At 39.2% G+C, this 18,233-nt stretch overlaps 1 protein-coding gene and 1 long non-coding RNA gene across 6 annotated transcripts in view; one reads left to right on the top strand and one right to left on the bottom strand.

The window, feature by feature from the left end:
* Window positions 1-3,068: 3,068 nt before the first annotated feature.
* LOC126260804 (uncharacterized) lies at window positions 3,069-6,408 on the bottom strand. The gene is made up of 3 exons (XR_007546648.1): window positions 6,334-6,408; window positions 3,368-3,483; window positions 3,069-3,284 (listed from the first exon to the last, which is right to left on the bottom strand). It is a non-coding gene; the product is annotated as an uncharacterized LOC126260804 (long non-coding RNA).
* A 212-nt stretch (window positions 6,409-6,620) lies between these two features.
* LOC126259455 (alpha-L-iduronidase) overlaps window positions 6,621-18,233 on the top strand; it is a 231,075-nt gene continuing 219,462 nt past the window's right edge. For 4 of the 5 annotated variants that reach the window (XM_049956279.1, XM_049956277.1, XM_049956276.1 and 1 more), the window contains exon 1: window positions 6,621-6,752. The gene's annotated coding sequence lies outside the window, so the exon portion shown is untranslated. The remainder of the gene's footprint in view (window positions 6,753-18,233) is intronic. The other variant, XM_049956280.1, reaches the window with a different exon arrangement.

Here is an 18,233-nt window from a genome sequence, read left to right as displayed (position 1 = left end):
TTCTGTTTATATTCCGCTCGGCGCTGTCCTGTCACGGTCGCCATTGAATAGGTATGTGGAAATGGATCAATAATTGGAAAAACTGATTGGAAAGAATAGAAGAAAAAATTTTGAAGATAATTTATGAATCTGTGCACAATCTTGGGTGAACTTAATCTGATAACAGTATCAACAGACCTTGAATATCATTACATTCAGGGTCAATAAACATAATTTGCATTATGTATTGCCACTTCCAGTAGTGCGTACTACCAAATAATCATTGCAGCCATTGAAATTGTCGATCTGTTTATAACAGGGCTTAACAACTGGCCGGTTTTGAGCGCGAGTACTCGCGTCAGCTCAGGCACGTGCTCGCGAGCAGGTGCAAGTCGCTGAGTAGTGAGGGAGGGGAAATGCGCGCACACGTTTGAATAGGGCCGCAGCGTGCCTATTGAATTCGCGCCGACCGTGTAACGTTTAAAGTACTACGATCAGCTCTAACAGTCACTTCGCTGGTTAAGAGTCATGTCAAGTGGCCGTTGTGTAACCCCAACCATGCTTTCGCAGCTCAACCCCCATTGGGAGGAATTGTATCTGTTTACAGAAAAAGATGGTGTTGCAAAATGTTTAGTATGTCACAAAACGCTGAATTCTTTTAGGGAATTTTATTTTGCAGCGACATTGTATGTCGTACCACGCGAAAGACTACGGAAGTGGAAAATGTGATGGACCAGATCGTGCACAGGAAGTTATTAAACTTAAAAGGAAGCTATCCGAAGAAGATCTGGACGACAAAGAAAAATCAACTGAGGCAGCTCTCAGAGTGAGTTACAAAATTGCTTTGCTTTTAGCAAAATCCCTGCGCCCCTTCACTGATGGCGATTTAATAAAAGAATGTTTGGTAGTTGCAGCGGAACATATGTGTCCTTCTCAAGTTGAACAGTTTCGGATTGTGCCATTATCTAACATGATCATTATGCGTCGCATACAGGACATGGCAAACGATGTCCAGAGCCAGCTTGCAAATAACTGTAACGATTTTATAGCATATTCTCTAGCTCTGCACGAAAGTGTTGATATCACTGGAACAGCGCAGCTTGCCATATTTATTAGAGGTGTTAATAGAGATCTTCAGGTGAGGGCGAAGCTCCTCGATGTAGTAGCCATGAAGAACACTACAACCGGAGGTTATATTTTAAGTAGCGTTGAAGAAAGTGTTGAAAATATAGGATTGTCGTGGAACTCTCTAGTTTCAGTGTCCACAGACAGTGCACCAGTGATTACAGGGAAAAAATCAGGTTTCGTTGAGCTGTTGAAGGAGAAAATGCAAAAACTGACCGTGCCAAATGAAATAAGGGGCGTTCACTGTGTGATCCACCAGGAAAACTTATGTGCAAAGAGTATCATTCTAAAAAATGCAATGAATGTTGTTGTTCGTACAACCAATTATATGAGGGGCGTTCAGAAAGTAAGCTCCGATCGGTCGCGAAATGGAAACGACTATGAAAATCCGATAAAGCTTTGCACAGATGTGTTGGGTAGTGTCTCTAGTATAACCCCAGTTAGCATCACGTCGCTCTTCTCATTTCTGAGCTCGCAGTGAGTGCGTAAAGATGTCTAGAAAATAGTGTCTGCCGCCAAGTACGAGGGCCTGGTGAGAAATTTCGCCTGAAGCTATGCAGCTAACATTACATAACTGTTGTGCTGTTTCTTCTTCAAGACAATTCTCAGCCGCATGCTGCAGGGGCAATGAAGATGCTCCTGCATCGTTTTCAAATGAAAATGTTAGATTACCCACAATACAGTCCGCAATTGTCTCCCCCTGAGTTTCATCTCTGGTCACATGAACCGCTGTCTTTGAAGACAACATTTTGACACAGACAACGAGGTGTAGGCCAGCGTGGAGAATTGGCGGAAAGCACTGGCGGCTGCCTTCTATGATGAGGCTATTGAAAAGTTGGTACAACGCTATGACAAAAGTCTAAGTCAGAACGGCGACTATGTAGAGAAGTAGCTGAAAGGTGTAGCTAATTGTTACAAGTAAAACATTTCTGATGTTCAGTGTGGTTTCAATTTGGCAATCAATCGGAGCTTACTTTCTGAACAGGCCTCGTATAAGGAAGCATGGACTACAACACAGACAATTTAAAAGCTTTCTTGAGGATGTAGAAAGCCAGTATGGCAGCCTGACTTATTACAGCGAGGTCCGCTGGCTTAGTCGTGGCGAATTATTAAATCGATTTTTTTGCCTATTAGATGAGATAAATATGTTCATGGAAATAAATAAAATGTGTGTTCCTGAATTGAAAGAGCCTTCATGGAACTGTGATCTCGCGTTCTTAACAGAATTAACTAGCCATCTGTATGCTTTGAACATTTCACTACAAGGTAAAGATCTGCTAATTACTCATTTCATAGATCGAATACGAGCTTTTAAAATGAAATTTACACTTTGGGCGAGTCAGCTGGAAACAGGAAATCTAGCTAATTTTCCTAAATTATCATCCATGCAAGATGTTCACAAAGACTGTGAACGTTATTCACATAGTTTAGTTGCCCTTAAGGAAGAATCTGATCAATGCTTTCAAGATCTGACAGCACTAGACAGTGATTTTTATCTGTTCTCCTCTCCATATTCAGCGAATATTGAAGAGATTCGTCCTGAGCTGCAACTATAAATTATTGACCTGCAATGTGACAGAGAATACAGAGACAAATTTCAGAACAAGAAAAACATTTTGGAATTCTGCAGACACTTCCCTGAGGATAGATTTCCTCGTTTGCACAAATTGGCGGCTACAATAATATCAATGTTCGGTTCCACGTATGTTTGTGAACAACTGTTCTCTGCAATGAAATGTAACAAGACGCGCCTGAGAAACGCATTGTCTGATCGAAATTTAAACTGCACACTGCGCCTACAATGCACAAGTACAATTACTCCGAACATAGTCGCAATTGTAAAGGGCAAAAAGTACAAGATAGCCGAGAATCCCACACTTCAGTGACACTTTTTATTGTGTAACAGTTCACAAATTAATACGAATGTAGAGGCATACACTAAGCTAATAAAATTATGTGGCACGTGTACATTCTCCTTTATTTGTCGCATTAATAATTCGTGAGTGATATCCCTGCAGGTGGCCGCGGATTTACATTGCCTGGCGGCAGCTGTTGTGTGCCCCACGCGACTCTCCCCACTCTCCGCTCTGGTCCGGTAGTGGGGGTAGCTTGCTCACGCTGCTCCATGCTCGCGCCTTGCTGCTCACAACTTGCTCCGCGAGCACGTATGTTGTGAAGTCCTGGTTTATAAGAAGCATAATATTTTTAGTATAAGTAAACCAAGTTCAATAGGTACCTATCAAGTCCGAGTCATTAACTTTACATTAATTCCACTGTGTTTAGTCTTGATTGTGACAATGTTGATGCAGGAACACTCCTGCAGATACAGCATTAATTATTCTTGTCCTCACTGATCCTCTTGATGCAGGATCTCAGCAGCTGGTGAAATGATGAACAGATTTCTAACAACTTTTTATAATACTTGTATCGAACAGTTAAAATAAACATTTTTAACAATGCTGGTATGACGGGTACAAGCATATGTTCGTATGCTACCACTTCCTGAAACAAAAGGGGTGAAGATACATGAATTGATAAATTTAAGATTGTATTTATTACATTGTTTCATACAGATATTTAACGATGTATCAAAACATTATCCTTGCCACAAAACAACTCGTTAATTTAATTCTGGCGGTGTCTTCGGTTTATAGCTCATTCAGTTTACATATAGTTTATATGCATAAGGAAAGAAAGGAAAAGAATATGATTCAATACCAGATGACACTAGTATTGTAATCAAGCAAAGCATACATACAGAAAAAGAAGAATTGCAAAACAAAATCCTTAAAAGTATCATTGATTGGTTTTCTGTGAATGACATCACTCTCAATTTTAATGAGACACAGCATATTCAGTTCTGCACATCTAGGGGTACTACACCAATGATATGTGTAACACATGCAAGGAAATAATAAATAAGGTGAAAACTTCAAAATTCTTAGGTATGCAAATGGGGCCATCCATAAATTACATCACACTGTAAGAGAAAGCGTTGGGCTCAATAAGGTGTGAAGTTACGTAACAAGAGGGGCAAGAGTCACTAGCTTCGTGATGTTGGATGTATATATCTAAAATATTACAACTCTGGACTTCAACTCCAGCAAGAAAACTTTATACTATCACCAAATCTATCAATATTATTAAATAAAGTTTAAAATGTTTGTATCACTTTTTGGCATGTGGCAGCTGTGCTAGTTCACACTCACTGTACCTACCCCATCAGCCTCCTTTGACACGCACTGAAAGGTCAGCCTTCAAGGATTTATACATCTACAGCTACATGGATACTCCGCAAATCACACGTATGTGCCTGGAAGAGGGTTCATCGAACCATCAGCACAGTAATTCTTTATTATTCCAATCTCCAACAGTGCACGGAAAAAACCAACACCTATATCTTCCCATGTGATCTCTGATTTTCCTTATTTTATTGTGATGATAGTTTCTCCCTATGTAGATTGTTGTCAACAAAATATTTCCGCATTTGGAAGAGAAAGTTCTTGATTGAAATTTCATGAGAAGATTCCGCTGCACCGAAAAACGCCTTTGTTTTAATGATGTTCACCCCAAACCCTGTATCTCATCAGTGACAGTTTCTTCCCTATTTCGCGATAGTACAAAACGTGCTGCTCTTCTTTGAACTTTCTGGACGTACTCCGTTAATCCCATCTGTAAGGATACCAGACTGCGCGTCAGTACTCCAAAGGAGGACGCATCTTCAATGCGCCGTTTACCATTGTGTTAAATTGGCTTCTGCACAGTTCAGAACACAACAGCAGAAATTGGCTCGCTGGATACCCAAAGAATCATGGTAGTGTCACGGTAGATGCATCTATCGGATTTCTCGGTAGTTGAGCGTCCCCATTTCTGTTGGCCCTAGATTCGTGCGAGATACAATGGCAAAGACACAGGTATTCTCCTAGTTTCCGTGGTTTCTGACATGGTGAAAGCTGTTAGAGTTGCGGCGAGTGAACAGCTGCAACTATTTTCGACCGATCAGAGGAAACTCCATTGACAGGTTCCAAAGCCCTTAATAAGCTTCCACCAAAGAGGTCAATGCACCAATGTGCAGAGCATTTTGTATTAAGTCTTGTAGGGTTCTCATCGCAGATAAGAAGTTCTAGGTTCCTGCTACCCTATTAAAGGAACTGTGTGTCTCAAACGTGTCAAAAATTAATATATTCTAGTTTAATTTTACTCCCTTGACAAATTTTTCCATAGAAATGCTTTGCATATATATGTGAGATATCATAAGTAAAAGGATCTCGGTGTACTGTAACGTCACTTTCAAAGTGAATAAATTTTTTTCTCTTCCATACAATGATCCGTTCACAAGAACCGATAATTGGGAGTCACATACTATTGTCATTGCTATAAATGACAGGCGCACATTAAGTTGGATCACTTTACGGGGGATGTCGCATATGTATAAATAAACATGCTATGGTGTCACACATACATTACTGAAATCAAGCCAATACCAGATTCTTAACCAGTGGACACATTGCGGACCCACTCTACCAGCTAAACCAACAATAATTTTTCTTCAGATTATATAATTTCCGGTATTTGTAATGTTAGGGCATTTATTACATTGTTGCTTATTAACACTGGTACTAATGATCTGCAATGTATTGTCGATCAGCAACAAAATTTGTTACAAAAATCAGTGAGACAAGCTGATCAAATTTTTTCATCATATGCATGTAATCGAAATGTAAAGGAAAACAGGATGTTGATGAGGGAAGTATTGTCAAGAATAAGTATAAACGTCTTCAGTTAACATTTTGTATCACTGGTTATCCAAGAGAAGCCGATCACAAGTGGGAAGGAAACGTTTAACTCAGTTTCATTTATCATAATCGACGTTTTTCGAAATCATGGCACTCTCATTCATTCTTTAAATGCAGTAATGATGTACAGCACCATTTTCGTAATTTTTCATGTTTCGCAGGACGCATTTCGAGATTTCTCATCATCATGATCAAATATGTACCTTGCACTGTAGCCGTCTTCTTGTAGTTATAATATGTTGTGCTTTCTCCATTACGCAGAAAACAAGCACACGCAAACCATCATCACCCATACTGTTTGTGAAATTACACGGTGTGTGTGTTTTCCGCACAATGTAGTAGGCACAGTGACGTACCGTACCTTAACCTCAAAAAGACTACACAATACAGTGCAAGAGACCAACAACACACAAACAGCATGCAAAATACTTACGTAAATATCCTACTTTAAATTCTCGAAACGCGTAGTGCTAAGCATGAAAAAACTACATATCCGATACACTGTTTCCATATTTAATTCACTAACATTCGAGCAACGCAAAGTGAGTTGAGATGTCAACTAGCGCTACATGCGGTCAGACAACGAAACATTCAAAATAAACGTTCGAGGAAACCCAACTGGTCCAAATATTCAAAACAGTCACGACTCACGAAGCAGCGCATGCGCATTAGAGACAGTTTGAAACCGGTTGCGCTTGCCTGTGATAGCTCGAACGAACCATGTCGACCCCTGGGGAATTGGGCGAATGCATGTGTCGAATGCCTTGGCGTGATTCCAGCGGTTGCGACCGGTACTCTAACGAACCTAATTTCGAATGTCCAGCAATAATTTCGGTGATTTGCAAGTTACAGGTACATTTGTAATATACGAAATAGAACATGTTTGCATTATGAAATCTGTCAAATCACGGTTTCGGCGGCTTTCACGTGATGTTTAGGTGTTCGTATTAGCGCTAAGAATCATGGGAAATGAACACGGCCAATCATGAGTCACATGCAGATAACAAATGACACAATGACAATTAATTAAAAGCTAATTGCGATGTAGGACAAGTCATCATAATCTGATGCCCTAAAACGTTTAGCCAACGTATTACAATATAAAACATAAGATTGGCAGTAATGATAGTAATGTTGCATAGGCACATTTCCCTCTCATTTTGTATTGAGAACATAAAATTATTTGCAAAGGCCCATACCGAAACTACGAGGATTGCAAGAGGCTATTATTGTACATTTACCAATATAGATGTAACATTATCAGATTTTTTTTATTGCTTGAGTGGATTTCCTATACATGTAGAGTGTAAAATTGACCAAAAATTCACAGCAGTTCGACAGTATCTACATTCAACCCGCCAGATATATTTCTCAGATTGGATCAAATATCTGTATCACCTGACTGGTTGCTGTACACGCCTAGCTGCAGTGACGAAGTAGTCGGATTTCGTTGATTACAGTCCAATTTTGCTTTCAGTCCTTACCTTATTTGTTGTTTGATTAATCTGTTTGGCCACTGTGAGTGACTTTTTTCCTATATGCAAACTAGCTCTCTCTCTCTCTCTCTCTCTCTCTCTCTCTCTCTCTCGCTGGTAACTTCATGTCAAATCAACACAGAAAAGTAGAATTTTCGACAATATCTCCAGCTTTTATCAAATTTGGTGTTTATTGTACATGAGAGAATGAAAAGTGCCAAATCACAGAATTATGGCTACAACAAGACATTTTGACCCCAAAATTCGGAAAATGTGCTTCAAATTCGAAAAACACTGCTGACAAAAACAGATGCAACTACTGTTCTAATAGAGGCAGAAGAGTGAAACAGGTAACTTTGGAAAGGGCCTGGAACAAGCTTTCAGATGATACCCAACAAGGACATATTTAAACACTGTACACAGTTAAGGTCACTGACCTTGACCTTCGAATTTGAATTACACAAAACATGTCACCATAATTTTTTTTGAAAAATTTTATGTGCTTCTTCATATTACACTACATAACATACTAAAAAATAAAGTTGGCATGACATTTGCAGTAGGAGATATAAGTTAGTACTGTATGTGCAGCCATGTGGTACAATGAAACAACACCGGTTATATGCAGACTACAACAAATTACTGAAAAACATGGTAACTGTTGATTGATTTGTATTGTTAAAACAGAGATGTGACAGCAACACATAGTAAGGTAGCAGTGTGAACAGGCCAATAGCAATCATTTTATTTCCACCAATCACAGTTAAGCTGACAATCAGAGACCAATACAGGTAAAATTGCAAGACGAGAAGGCCAACAGCAAGCATTTTTATTTTGACCTGTCAAAGGTTAGCTTATGAAGTGAAAGGCCAACAGCAGCTGTACTTGTTACCTGACAGTAAGTCAGAAGTTAGGAAATCATACAAGTGAAGTGTTTTCTTTCAAAGCCTGGATGTCAATGTGGATGCTACATGTACAGATGAAGTTATAGCAGAAGTGTTGTGTTTTGAGACTGTACAAATCTAATGGTTGGAGTTTGAGAGGGTCATGTACTGCTGTAAACCCTTCAGTAAAAATGGACACAATAGATACAAGAAAAGTCTGTAAAATGTGAATGGTTGATATAATCAGTGGCATAATGACAGACCACAAAATATATGACAGATGTAGGAAAAAATTGACAACTAAACAAAGGCCGAACGAAGTACATTGAAGTGGATGGGAATCACAATCCTGCATAAGTCCTCAGTCGAGTGAGGCACATCTGACGCAACTGACAGCATCCATAAATTTTAAAATGTCCATGGATGGCTAAATAAATTTAAAAAAAAAATAAACCTCAAATATTGGTTTAGTTCCATTAGTTTGCATTCTGGTATCTGTTAAGAAGAGACTGAGAGAGGAAACATACACAGAAAAAGTTAGAGAAAGTGTCAGAGGTATTCAAAAGTAAATATGGACCTATTGTGGGAGAAAATGAAGTGGATAAAACACATGTGAAATCTGAAATTATAAGGCAATTGAAAAAGAAATTTAGTACTAGCATCACGAGCAGTGAGAAGATCTTCCAAAAAGTTGGAGCATTTGAAGGAATGAAAATGAATTTGGAGCCTCAAACTATTTAGTGGGAAATGCAGAACAATTAGTTAAAGAATGTTATGTATCTTAGCATTTCCTAATGCAAGACCTAGGTGTGCTCTAAGAGAAGACACTGTGAATGGTGTCATAAAATTTTACGACATAGCAGATATAAGTTGCTATTTGCCTGGGAAGAAGAACTTTGTTTCTATGAAGAAAAACAGATCCGGGGTTCATACACAAAAACAAAGGTTTTGGGAAACCTGAATGAGTTGTATGAAGCATTCAGAGATGAACATCCAGGACTGAAAATAAGAGTATCCAAATTTTGCCAATTACAATGCAACAATTGTGTTCTGTCTGGTGCAACCAGTAGCCATAGTGCGTGTATGCTGCAGACACTAAAATGTGAAGCTTATGTTAAAAGGTTGCAGACTGAAAAAGTTGGCATGTGATGCTGACTGTGAACTTAACACATGTAAACAGTCTGGCACAAATCATTTGCAATTCTGCACAGCCAAAATGTTATATGTCAACCTGTGATAACTGCCCAGGTACACACTCTTTCATGACATATGTAGGACAATTGTTTGATGAAAATGGAATTGACGAAGAGGCATACAAACAATGGAAACGCCAGGTAGGAATATCAGCAGTGTAGTAAAAGCATTGCTACTTAACATAAATAAGACACTTCAAGTTGCAGACAGGCACAATTAAAAGACACTTACATATAACTTTTGCCCACAGCCTTTGTCAGTAAAACAGACATCTCGGGCCCGTGATGTTGGAGTTGGTGGTCATATGTTCATGAGGTGTGCTTTCTTTTGTGTGTGTGTGTGTGTGTGTATGTATGTGTGTGTGTTTTATTGACAAAGGCTGTGGCCAAAAGGTATATGTGAGTGCCTTTTAATTGTACCTGTCTGCAACTTGAGGTGTCTTCTTTACGGTAAGTAGCAATCTGTGTTTTCCTAAACTGTGAACATGTACAGGCAGAACAATTTTTTAGACGTGTTGGTCTTCTGTGGGACTTCCTGGAAAACCTTGTTGACAAATTAAAAATGCTCATGCTGCACTCCTTCATAGCCACCCACAACCTGTATTTCTACAGCATGTGAAAGAGACACTTTGTGACAGTGAATACATTATTTGTTATTTTACAGGGAATTTAGCATATTTGCTGCAGGTTGAGGCCTAAGGGTTTCACTGGAACAACAAACAGGCATCCAGAAACCCATGTAATTGATGACATTTCATCTGTTATTGTGTCAGAATGCTTTAAACGTAACACTGTGAGCATTTGTCTTTTCCAATATCATTTGGTTAACTTCATGATAACCCATTTCTGTATAATACCTAAGTACATTTATTAGTCCTCAGATGCTGCTGCAGTCGAGAATATAAAGTGCAAGAATTTTGAAAACATATATTTTCATCTGAGGGATTTTGATGTCTTTGCAGAGCAGCATTTCTTTGCCACATCATATTCCAAAGGACTGTGTCATGTATCCCTGGTACCATCAAGAGACTTACTGCCTGTGCCAGTTCACAGTGCATCTACAACTCTTAGATAATGATACCTAGACAGTTGTTTGAATAATATTCCAAGAACATTCTAGTGGTCACTTTCATTGTACAATTAACAGTGAGTATGATGAAGAAGAATCTGTCCATCAAGAGGGGTTTGCGCAGATTTGCACAACTGCAGATATCCACAAATTAGACTGTATTATTGCCACTAGCCATAAAAAATCCAAACAAAGATTTTCTACAATTCACCAGACTTCAGAAATGAAAATCTAATATGGACCCAACAAGACTCATACCTTGGTGATATCACAGGGTTAGTTGCATGCATGTGCGAAGGTCACTGATGGCTTGGATGTATTTTGAATGTTAATGATACAAGTCTAGTTACAATTAGCTTCCTATATCCTTATGACCGTTCACCTTCTCTTGTGTACCACAGAAACCTGACATATTTTCTGTGGATAAGAAAGACATTCTTACAAAGATGGATGTGAGAACACCAAGATGTTGAATGTTGCCAAAAATGCACATTGTATCTTGCTATACAGTATTGAGGGATGTAACTTGTGATGATAAACTTGTCACTGTGTTAGTTGGTGTGAATTTGGTGACTGTCATGCCTCCCTCCCTCCCTCCCTCCACTTCTTACTTTTGTAAATCAACCTCAGTAATGTTGCTGATTTCAACAGTTACCCACACTGTGACTGTTGACTGTTCATTGTTACGAAGAATGGGAACCCAGCTTTTTTATATGAATTCCAAGAAAAATTATGATCTGTGCTCACTACATAACTTTTCATCTGACTCCCTCCAGCATTTTTACTTCTCTGTGTATTTGTTCTTTTAAACACTAAATACATGCACACTGTGTGATAGAATTACATTCAGTCTCAGGTAAAACAACTTGTGACTTGACTGAATGACAGAAAAGAGCACTGAAAGTTGTAGATGATGAAGGATTTGACCCTATAAAATGAGAGAGAGAGTTGTATTTTTTAATCAAAACTTATGTAATGCATTAATTTATTAGGTCACCCAAACCTTTGACACCAGGTCTTGTCTTCATACTGTTACATAATGACGTGATTTTCAGTTAATCTGATTTCTCGAAAAGCTGAAGTAGATGCATAGATATTTGCGTAGTGGAAGTGAAGGATCGTAAAATGGCATATGTTACAAATAAAATCAGTAAGATTGCAAAGCATTATCACTTCTCTTCATATTGTATTATGTGGAAGCATGATAGTTGTTAAAAATAGCCATGCCAAATATAAACTGCGAAGGGAGGTTTTCATAATTTATTTTCCATATATCCCATTTCAGCAGTATAATGTGTTGTCACATTATGGAATCCGCTAGCCTCCTTCAACAACTGGTGATTGCTACTGTGTCCTCTATCTCAAATGTTAAACTTACATGTCACCTCTGAAATACATCTGGGATTTGGTTCATTGATGAATTGTTCATCATAGACACGTTGATGTTTCATGGACTTTTTACGTGGGAACTGCTATGGGAGAGACAGGGATACATAAAGGCTCTCTGTAATTCCATGTGGCGATTAGAGGCTCTGATTGCTGCACTTACTGGCTTCACAACAAATTGAGTTCTCAAAGCCAGATACATGTTGTGGGAAGTGAATGTATGCTGTACACTTTGCTTTTAGAACAGTAACTTATCCATATCATGACTCTATTGATCGAAGTAGTAACATTAGTGTACACTGAGGTGACAAAAGTCGTGCGATAGCGATGAACACATTTACAGATGGGGATAGTATTGCACACACAAGGTATAACAGGGCAGTGCATTGACAAACTGTCATTTATACTTAGGTGATCGTGTAAAAATGTTTCCAACATGATAATGTCCACACGACAGGAATTAACAGATGTTGAGTGCAGAATGGTAGTTGGAGTTATACGCTTGGGACATAACATTTCAGAAACCATAAGGGAATTAAATATTCTCAGATCCACAGTGTATGAGTGTGTGAGAATACTAAATTTCAGGTATTATCTCTCACTTCAGACAAGGAAGTGGCTGGTGGCCTCAGCTTAAAGACTGAGAACAGCAACATTTGTGCAGAGTTGTCAGTGCTGCAGATAAGCAACCCTGTGAAGGAAAACCCTACAAATCAATGTGGAACACTTGATGAACATATCTGTTAGGACAGTGCAAGGAAATTTGGCATCAAGGGGTATGGAAGCAGACGACCAATGCGAGTGCCTTTGCTAGCAATGTGACATTGCCTACAGCACCTCTTCTGGGTTTATGATCATATCAGTTGGAACCTAGACAACTGTAAAACCATTATCTGGCCATATGAGCCCTGATTACTGTTGGTAAGAACTGATGTTGGGGTTTGAGTGTGGCACAAATGAAGCCATGGACCGAAGTTGTTAAAACAGTGTGCAAGCTGGTGGTGGCTCCATAATGGTGTGGGCTGTGTTTACACGCAATGGACTGGATCCTCAGGTCCAATTAAACTACTTAGATAACATCTGCAGCCATTCATGGACTTTATGTTCCCAAACAATGAAGGAATTTGTATGGATAACAATGCACCATGTCACCAGGCCAGAACTGTTCACAAATGGTTTGAAAAACTTTATGGACAATTCATGTGGTGATTGATTTGGCCAGCTGAATTGCCCAACAAGAACATTTATGTGACATAATTGAGAGGTCAGTTTAAGCAAAAAATTCCGTATGAGCAATACTTTTGTGACTATGTACAGCTGTACAGGCAACCTGGCTCAATATTTCTGCAGAGAACTTCCAGTGACTTGTTGATTCCATGCCATGTTGAGCTGCTGCACTATGCTGGGCAAGCAGAGGTCTGATATGATATTTGGAAATATCCCATGATTTTTGTCACCTCAGTGTATATGGAAAAGTGCCATAAATTCAGTTAGGGGATATAGGGGAAATAACATGATAAACATACCAACCATCTTCCTAAAATTAATAAAAGTACTCAGCGCCTAGTATTAACGTTTATGTTTATTAACTATGCAGACTGATAAATGTTACATAATTACAAGAGGATGAGCACAGATAGTTAGGATACAAGTAGTCATTGTGGTGTTACATTAGATCAAGGAGGTGTGGAGAGGAGAGGATTTGGGCTGAGTGAAGTGTGGGATGCAACCATATGTGCTGAAGATTTATTTGTTAAATCGAGTTGACCAGAGAATTGTACCACACATCAATTTAATGCCACATCAGTTAGTTATTGTCTTACAAAAGCAAATTAATATTCATTTGGCTTATCTGCACCTTGAATTCGTCGTCATACTCCTTCGATAATTGGACACATGGAGATCTGGTGCTAGACTGGTAATAATCTTGCCCTGATAGGTCTCTTAGCTGTTGTTACTAAATGAAAGAAACTATTATCTCTGCATGATTAATAATAATAAGGGCTAAAGGGACAACATATCCTGAGAAGACAAAAAATTATTGCCTGCTACTCACTGGGAGACTGAATACCACCTGGCACTGTTACAGGCTTGTGACACAGTAAGAAAAATACATAGGCTGAGCAGAGACATATGGCGAATCATTCCAGTGTTTATATGGGCTGGAAACAGGGAAATTAATTGGGATAAGTGAATTTGATGAAGGCTGTATTGTTGTTGTGTGGCATCTTAGAAGCGGTGAAGCTGGTCAGTTGTCCACATGCTACAGTTGTCAGCATCTATAGAAAGTAGTTGAACAGCGATGAAACCATGAGCAAATGACAATGTATTGGGAGTATGACATTCAGTGCTTATTGCTAAGCAAGGGTTTCTACAGCATACATTCCTAGTGTGTTCCCTTGTTAATGTAATGACATTACCAGTTAAGTTTATCTTGCAGAATGAGATTGTCAAGTTTTGACTTGGTCCATTGGAATCGGTTTGCCTAGTTGGCTGAATTATGTTTCATGTTTACACTGGTTTGATGGTCATGTCTGGATACCTCATCATCCAGACAAATGGCTACTCAAAACATGCACTGCGCTGTAGACACAGAAATGTGTGGACAATGTTATCCCAAGGGGGACATACACCTGAGACAGCTGTGGACTACATGTTGTAAACATTATCCTGCATCCCTTCATGCTTCATCTCTTCCCCTGTGACTATGACATCTTCCAGCAGCATAACTGTCCATGCCAAAAGGTCAGAATCGCACTGCAGCGATGGTAATGAACTCATATTGATGTGTTGGCCACCGAATTCTGCTGTCTGAACTCGATGGGACATATCTGGGATGCTGTTAAGTGCCAGCTCTGTACTTAAAAACCACTGGACTATAATTTATGGGAATTGTGTGACTTGTGCATAGACCTCTGGTGCCACATTGTACGAGGTGCATTCAAGTTCTAAGGCCTCCGATTTTTTTTCTTATTAACTACTCACCCAAAATCGATGAAACTGGTGTTACATCTCGATGTAATCGCCCTGCAGACGTACACATTTTTCACAATGCTGACGCCACGATTCCATGGCAGCGGCGAAGGCTTCTTTAGGAGTCTGTTTTGACCACTGGAAAATCGCTGAGGCAATAGCAGCACGGCTGGTGAATGTGCGGCCACGGAGAGTGTTTTCATCGTTGGAAAAAGCCAAAAGTCACCAGGAGCCAGGTCAGGTGAGTAGGGAGCATGAGGAATCACTTCAAAGTTGTTATCACGAAGAAACTGTTGCGTAACGTTAGCTCGATGTGCAGGTGCGTTGTCTTGGTGAAACAGCACATGCGAAGCCCTTCCCGGACGTTTTTGTTGCAGTGCAGGAAGGAATTTGTTCTTCAAAACATTTTCGTAGGATGCACCTGTTACCGTAGTGCCCTTTGGAATGCAATGGGTAAGGATTAAGCCCTCGCTGTCCCAGAACGTGGACACCATCATTTTTTCAGCAGTGGCGGTTACCCGAAATTTTTTTGGTGGCGGTGAATCTGTGTGCTTCCATTGAGCTGACTGGCGCTTTGTTTCTGGATTGAAAAATGGCATCCACGTCTCATCCATTGTCACAACCGACGAAAAGAAAGTCCCATTCATGCTGTCGTTGCGCGTCAACATTCCTTGGCAACATGCCACATGGGCAGCCATGTGGTCGTCCATCAACATTCGTGGCACCCACCTGGATGACACTTTTCGCATTTTCAGGTCATCATGCAGGATTGTGTGCACAGGACCCACAAAAATGCCAACTCTGGAGGCGATCTGTTCAACAGTCATTCGGCGATCCCCCAAAACAATTCTCTCCACTTTCTCAATCATGTCGTCAGACCGGCTTGTGCGAGCCTGAGGTTGTTTCGGTTCATTGTCACAAGATGTTCTGCCTTCATTAAACTGTCACACCCACGAACGCACTTCTGACACATCCATAACTCCATCACCACATGTCTCCTTCAACTGTCAATGAATTTCAATTGGCTTCACACCACGCAAATTCAGAAAACGAATGATTGCACGCTGTTCAAGTAAGGAAAACGTCGCCATTTTAAGTATTTAAAACAGTTCTCATTCTCGCCGCTGGCGGTAAAATTCCATCCGCCGTACGGTGCTGCCATCTCTGGGATGTATTGACAATGAACGCGGCCTCATTTTAAAACAATGCGCATGTTTCTATCTCTTTCCAGTCCGGAGAAAAAAAGTCGGAGGCCTTAGAACTTGAATGCACCTCGTACAGGCTGAGATTAATATTGTGGTGTGGGTTTGATCACTGCATGGCTCTCTGTTGGGTGATTAATTTGCAGCCAGAATGAAGAAAGATGTCTAATTTCTTCATGTTAGTAAGTAACTTGAATGTACTTAAAGGAGAAACTCATAGCTGAACAAATCTAGCACTGATACATGTGGTGTGATAAAATGAAAGATTTTGATGATAGTTTGACTCATTTTTGTGGGGCTAAAAACTTCTGAATGTAAGTGAATATTATTTATCTGTATTGTTGTTTGAACATAGTTTTTGTTAAATATTTTATAAATGACTTTTATTTTTTAATATCTTTGTTTTTATTATCTTTGTAGACATTATTGTTATCTGCAATGTGATACAGTTTTTTAGGTGCAACCACAAATATGTAATGCGTGAGACTGATCACAGTGTAGCATAATACAAATACTGCAATGCATGTGTATGTATCTAGTAATCAGTCTGAAAGATAATCTTGTTAGCATCCTTGCATGTAATGTATTCAGTTATGATGAGACCAATGCCATTAATGACCCTGGAAAATCATTTGACTAGGGATTTCTGTCCCCCCCCCCCCCCCCCCCCCCCCTTGCCACCCAACCGTGTTATTATGCAGAGAGGAGCATAGTAAGAAGCTACTTTGAAAAGAAAATGTTGCCAAAGGCCATTCTTGTTGTAACAAATCATGTGGCATTGCTGGGGTTGATACAGTTGTACTATGCATGATTGGATTTTTATGGCAACATATGTGGAGAATCCTTTAGAAGAAGCTTTTCTCTCAGATGTGAGGCATCTGGAAGCTATTAAAGTCATTATTGGAGACAGTTTACTATTTCATTTCAAATAAGAGGCTTTTAATCTCTGCAGTGTTTATGGTAAAAGTTGAAAAAAAAATCCTGTTAACTGCTTGCAGTTGCTTTCTTCATGCCTAGGAGATATGTGTACACAGAAGAGTCTGAGGTGGAGTGGTTGTCAGCATATGTGAGTGAAGATGATGTGTAGTATATTGAGGGAAAAGTATAAACAGGTTAAAGAAAGAGATTTTCACTCTGCAGCGGAGTGTGTGCTGATATGAAACTTCCTGGCAGATTAAAACTGTGTGCCGGATTTTTAACAATACCTGCTGTTGAATGATACAGTTGTTTAAATTATACATTTCTGCAAAGAATTTTGTTGTTAAGGAACAGTACACCCTTGTTGCTGTCAATATTTCAGTTTCTCATTATTAATTTTGATGTTATTCCTTCAACATACTTGAAATTTAAAAAAAGATTAGAATGATTTTCTGTTCCAGTTAATCATATTACACTTACTGTTTCACCCACTGTCTTAGCAATGCCTGAACCGAAATTGCTGAGATTTTTTTAGGTATCATTTTTCATTGCTAGTAGTCTCTATACATGACAAAAAATAGATGTGGTTAATTTACCTCAAAATAAGTGTGAGATTGGTATATACTTTGCAAATCATTTCTAAAATTTGAGATTGATCACTCATTATTTTTTCTGGTCCTCTGATAAGAAAAAGTATTTTAATGTGTTTCTGTTGATGCCTTTCACCTGCACTCTCCACATGCTGAATTTTGTATGATCATAACTGAGCATAATTTGGGTGTGGAACCGAAGATCTTAAAAATAAATAAATAAGAAGTGCTCATTCTTACCCCATTCCACACTACCTCCAGAAATATACCATAGCCCTGTCCAATCCATGCCACACTGAATCACTGCTGTATTGCATTCCAAACATGGACAAACAAACCATTAAACAGATGGCCATAGTGTTTTGACTCATCAGTGTATCTTAGGTTACTGCACTTGTTTCACAGGATTTTAGTGTGACACAGATTTCACTTTCCAAAGAACTGTCAGATGGTTTGAGTGCAGTGAAAGATGATGGTTACATATCCATGATGTGGACATTAAGCTGAATGAATCTTTGCATATGATATGACTGAGTAAGAATACTATGGATTTATGCCAGATATCACAACTTTTCTCTGGGTTATATTGTGTTAAAATATAGCTAAAATTTACACCTGAAAAGACACTGTTAACAGTAAACAG

The sequence above is a fragment of the Schistocerca nitens genome, chromosome 5, assembly GCF_023898315.1.
Source record: "Schistocerca nitens isolate TAMUIC-IGC-003100 chromosome 5, iqSchNite1.1, whole genome shotgun sequence".
NCBI classification, from domain to species: Eukaryota; Metazoa; Arthropoda; class Insecta; order Orthoptera; family Acrididae; genus Schistocerca; species Schistocerca nitens.
The sequence above is the reverse complement of the archived record's forward strand: the minus strand, read 5'-3'. Positions and strand labels throughout refer to the sequence as shown.